The sequence below is a fragment of the Bombus huntii genome, unplaced genomic scaffold (assembly GCF_024542735.1).
Source record: "Bombus huntii isolate Logan2020A unplaced genomic scaffold, iyBomHunt1.1 ctg00000080.1, whole genome shotgun sequence".
Classification (NCBI taxonomy): Eukaryota; Metazoa; Arthropoda; class Insecta; order Hymenoptera; family Apidae; genus Bombus; species Bombus huntii.
In genome coordinates this window covers 268,409-274,091 of record NW_026099336.1, presented here as the reverse complement: position 1 = coordinate 274,091, position 5,683 = coordinate 268,409, and the positions used below count along the sequence as shown (strand labels likewise).

Here is a 5,683-nt window from a genome sequence, read left to right as displayed (position 1 = left end):
TAATAATGAATTATAGGGTTGACATATTTATTGTCGTACGTATAAAACTATGAAACTATATATATTGAAAGAAGCCATAGAATACATAACAATTTGTATGAATAAAGTACGAGTGATATTAAAAAATGGATCATGCATTAGTCCAAAAACTTTATCGAGCCTTAGAATATTTTCTGCTATTTTTAAGTGTCAATATTGATTATTATCTTGTTTAGTATGTAGGGAACGCCTCTCAAACGTTTTTCTATTTTCATTCGAACTACCTATGTACGTATATATGTATGTATATTATACCGCCGTTTTCTGGTGGTATTACATATTCTAATGGTGTAAGAAAATACTTATACTCATTGTTTTGTAAAATACACACTACCGGTGAAGAATTGATAACCTTCCCATTGCGTCTATATTATATCATCTACTAGTTTTATTATGAATTTAAGAGTTATTACTACAAAAATTAAAGAAATGATAAAATTTTTGCAAACAGTGCTTTCTTTTTAGTTTGTTACAATATTTTAAAAAGCAGCCTTATGAAACTTCAGAATCGAGGAAAAAATATTCGTCGGTGTGACGGTAAGCTTTAATTAAGGCTTTAATGAAGGACGGATTTCTTCCGGTACCCCTGCGCCATACGCGGCTATGTTTGTTAAAACTCGAATCACATGGGCGATATCCATAGCCGCACTAGTTCCAATATATGTATGCCATGTTTGTGTTGACACATATACCGCAGCGTTAATATCATGGACAGCACTGCTTCTATTTTTCAACAAGCAAGTTTCAAGTATTGCATTGCGTCTGATGCACCTGTCACCCGCTCAGAAACAGTAATAAAGTAGACGAAACATCCTGCATGCCACAGCTATCGAAATAATAACAAAACAGCAACTGAATAGCCGCCTCTGATATACATCGGACGATAACCCCTCCAAAGGGACTAAAATCTCCATATAAAAACCCTCCTACATTAGCGCTCAACACATTATTCTGTTAATTATTCTGTAACACTTTGAACCGTCACTCCGTTGGATTTATACAATAAAATTTCCATCATCTTATACGAAGTTCAATTCCTTCACGTTATTCGTGAAACGTACGAATATATTTACTGCGACGCAAGAAGAGGAGATCACCAGCGATCTATTGGTTTCATGATTTCTTCTGTCTTCGACGTGACACACGCATTTGACTGGCTTGGAAGCTGTTTTGCGATCCGACCATTGCAGCCGAATTAGTAACTATTAATTTTTATTAAATAATTTTATTTTAAGAGTTAATTTTTACCCAATAAAAATTATTAAAAATTATTTGTTATTAAATATTCTTATGCTAAAAATATATTTTTAGTTAGTAAAAATTAATAGCAATTAGTGAAACCTATACATTTTTTAATAACTATTAATTGTCATTAAATATTCTTATTTTAACAATAATTACGAGTTAAAACAATTAGTTTCACTTAAAATATGTCTTCACAACCCTAATGTAATCACAGAATCATCTGAAGGAAGAAATATGTGTGGATTTCGAAGCTTTGGGAGGTTGTGAATTCATAGGGACAAAATGTTTTTAAATTCAACTCCTGAAATTTGATTTTGACCGCGTCACATAATCTAAAGAACTCTTTATATGTTTTTTCGTTATTCAGCCAAATGGTTCCTTATTAATATGTCGGAGATGAAAGAACACCGGAGCATTCCCTTTGGAATTTTGGGAAAATCCCGTAACATTGTAATTCAGAATCTACCATAGCTGTAATTAAATAATTACAGTCACCCAGTCCAATTGTAATTGTTCGAGAGTTGTGATAATGAGCTTGGGATTGAGGCGACAGTCAGTCGCCGAACGTAGCCGCGGTCACGGTATGAACGCTTTGTCTAACAAAGGTATGGAGTAATTCTATAGCTCTCCTTAAAAGAAATATTCGTGACGACACGCGACAGTAAACATTCCAACGGTTTCTGCCCCGTGGCTCGCCACACGCAGACCCTATTCTTCGAGTAAGATGATTGCCAGATGTCGATGCGTCTCCGCAGTACATGTTCGGCTAGCTCGAGGGCCCGTTATAAATCTTAAGATTTAGTCAACTAAAGTCCTTCAAACAGACAAACAGTCTTTGTCCCAACTACGGGAAAATAGGGGAGACGCGAGATGCGAATGCGATGCGAATTTACGAGTAATAGCCGACATGAGTACAAAGATCAATGAATTAAAAGACGACATGCGTTCACTCAAGACAAAAAAGGAAATCGAGACACCCGTATCACCGCCGATAATTCCCTAGGTGACAATACCGACAGACGATAGCCCCCAACAAATGAAGTTAAAAGACGCGATCGAGTCAGTACCAATATTCGACAGATATCGACCCTCAGTATTTCAATATTTAAGAGCATGCGAGCGCGCACGAAACATGATTCCGCGGCATCAGGAGCCTCAGTTGGTAAAATTATTAATGAATAAGCTTCGCGGGCACGCGTTCCTCGCCATAGAGGACAGTTAACTAGACAGTTTGAACGATTTCGGGAACAAATTAAAGGATATGTTCGGCCGGACTCAGATTTGGACGACGGCCTCTCCGGATTATTTCAATAAAAATAAACGAAACTCCAAGTACTCCCACCGCTAGAATAATTTCCCCAGATTTAAAAACTAAGACAAATTTACTATTAGACCCCGGATCAGAAATCAATGTCATCAAGAAACCTGCCTTATCCGAATCAGGAATCATGCTGCAGCAATCATGCAATCGTAATGCAGGTTGCGGGAAATCCAGTTATTTTTCACGTGGGGAGCACGAGGCGGCTACGGGTTCTCAGGGCGTAGGACCACGCCCTGGTCCCATCGGGAAACCACGATGAATCTAATGTTCTCCTATAGCCGGGTGGTGACTGGTCGGCGTCTTCGGCCCCCGCCAGTTTGCCGATCCGGTGCGAAGAACCTCGGAGAAGTTGGTGGGCCCGTATCTGCCAAGACCACTCACCTCACCTTCTTGTGGGGCTCCCTGTCACCCTGCGCCGGCCTTTGCTGGGGCAGGGTGCGAAAGAGTGAGTGGCACCAGGATGGAAACCCTTGTTGACGACCTCGGCGACTTCAGAATAACAATGCACAGAGAAACGAACCAAAAAATCGTTTACAGTGCAGGGGAGGGATACCACAGTACCGGCGCAGCCGCGGGTTGTAAAACGGGCCCCGAGTCGTCATCGAGCAACCGTGACCGTCCGGGGGTGGGCCGCCAGGCCCCCGAACACGCTCATGCGTCTGGCGAAGGGGACACACGAACTGGGGGGTCTCGGAGAGGGTTGGAGGAACTCGACGTTATGACCGTCGGCCCGGGACCCTCACGGGATGGGATGTGGCGACGCCGCAATCGCGGCGGGGCGGTGAGATCCGACGACGAAATGTCGTCATGCTCTTCCTATTCGACCGCTGCCGGGACGGTCATCGTGGAGGTTTTAGTCGGTTGGAGTCCGGCATTACCACGCCGCATTTCCCCAGAAGCGACCTGGTGTCCGTGCGGATTTCCTCCACGTTAATAATAATAATTATAAAAAAAAAAGTTATTTTTCACGTAGTTGACTCATTGCTGATCGATCAAGATGGAATCTTAGGATCCGAATTTTTCGCAGGATGCAAGGCTCGTTTGGATTACGAGCGAAAACATATAAGTGGGGAAATATTTATATCCCCTTCGATACAAGAGAAAAGATAATCGTGCGGAAACGAAGTTCGGTACCATTACAAATGTTCGATTAACATTACAAATCTGGAGATAAAAGAGGGATTTATTCCCAAAATCGAGCCAATCAAGGGAGTCTATTTTGGTAATGTAGGTGCGAAGAACCATAAGGCACAAGGATATACAAGAGTAATAAATACCACATCGAAAGATTACGAATTTATCACACCTACAATAGTAATTAAAGAATTTGAGAACCTCGCCTCGCCGCCTGAAGTTCCGTCTTCTTGATTATCTCACCTTTTTTTGGACACACGGAGTCTGCTGAAGTTTCGTCTTCTTGATTATCTTGTTTACGCTATTTTTAATTTTCCACATCCTTGAGACACGTAGATGCTGCTGAAGTTTCGTCTTCTTAATTTCTCATGTTTCGTTTGGTGTTAGTGACATACGAGGTGCGTGATAAAATGTAGATATTGTAGTAGCTCGTATTTTGTTGATGTTTCGTCTGCGATGCTTCCCAGGCCTTCCCTACTGATGCCAGTGGAACGTGCCAGGCGCGTGGCAGCTTTGTCCTTGCTGAGGTTGCATTTGTGATGTATTTGGTAATTTCCTTGCTCATGTCAATGAAACGTACAAGGCGTGTGGCAACTTAGTGTTAGTCGAGTCTTTGCACGTGTAACACGCTCTATTTCCTATGTTCCCCAAGAATTATTAAAATTCCAATGGCAAGTTTTTGATACGTCATTCCATAGGAGATGGCGCCAAGTGGTAGTTTGTAATAATTGTTAATTTGCTTGGCGAGTTTGTTCTGCTTGGCGAGTTTGATTTGCTTGGCGAGTTTTTAGGTTAGTTTTTCCTTTTAGGTAATAATATGCATTAATTCATAGTAATAAGTGATTTTGATAGTGTTTGATTATTCGATATTTTGTATGATTGGTAGTGTCGATTTTGTTTATTGCATTTTCATGTTTTCCCTTATGAATACAGGTTATGTTGGATCATGGATACTGATATGTCTGAAGCTGTAGAAGTATGTATTATTTTAATTTGTTTTGACTTCATCCTGTTTCGCATTGTTGTTCGTTTTCTTAAACTTGTGTGTTTTATTTTAGTGTGAGAAGAAGAAAAAAAGTCGTAGGCCGTTCAAACCTCCTCCGAAACGTTCTAGGAAACGTGGTCGTCGTGGCGGCGCAAAAGCTCGTGGGCAGAGGTTAAGGAGGCTGGAGGGATCGTCTTCCACAGAGGGTAGCAATAGTGTGGCTCCAGCCCCATCGTCGAGTCTCGGTGATCCTTTTGGTTATTGATCTAACCTTCTCCGATGAGGACACCCTTCAGTTGCCGCCAAGTTCTCCTTCGATCGAAGTGGTTGATACAGATGCCTGTGCCAAGGTTCGTTTTTGGGAGGAGATCCCTGATCAAGTGTTGGAGGCTTACCTACGCCACCATTCCTCAGGTCAGGCGGGTACTTGTCCGGACGTACTCTCATGGTGTTTAAATAGGTTTCGTGAGATGTATCCGGATGCTCCGTGTGTGGATTTTGACTTTACTTGGTAACAGTGCCTTATTTGTTCATGTGTGTATATATGCCTAAATGTGTTCCCAGCGGGTGTTATTTTATTGGAGTGATTTTGTCTATATTCTTATATTTTATTTAATAAGATATGTTTTGTTTTCTGCGTTGAAAACACCGTAATCACTGGTTGATACAGCGAACAATTGTGAACGAAATAGATCGAAAGTTGATAGAGTTGTTTTATTCCACACAATTCATTAAATCTTGAGCAAGAACGATTATTTCAATTTTGAAACTATACTCTCTGTGAACAATCTGGATGACATAGTGATTTATTCAAGATCTCCTCACGAACACGAAATTAAATCTAACGAGTTAATGGAAATACTAATGGAAGCCAAATTGCGATTGCAACCCGATAAATGCGAATTCCTACGACACGAAGTTATTTGGGACACATAATCAGTGAAGATGGTGTAAAACCC

The 5,683-nt window shown here is 41.0% G+C and overlaps 1 long non-coding RNA gene across 2 annotated transcripts; it reads left to right on the top strand.

Moving 5' to 3' along the window:
• The first annotated feature begins 3,879 nt into the window (after positions 1 to 3,879).
• Positions 3,880 to 5,440, top strand: LOC126876523 (uncharacterized). 2 transcript variants are annotated; one of them, XR_007694250.1, is made up of 3 exons: positions 3,880 to 4,137; positions 4,673 to 4,715; positions 4,798 to 5,440. It is a non-coding gene; the product is annotated as an uncharacterized LOC126876523 (long non-coding RNA). The 2 variants fall into 2 exon arrangements; XR_007694251.1 differs by lacking the exon at positions 3,880 to 4,137 and adding an exon at positions 4,426 to 4,530.
• The last annotated feature ends 243 nt before the right edge of the window (positions 5,441 to 5,683 follow it).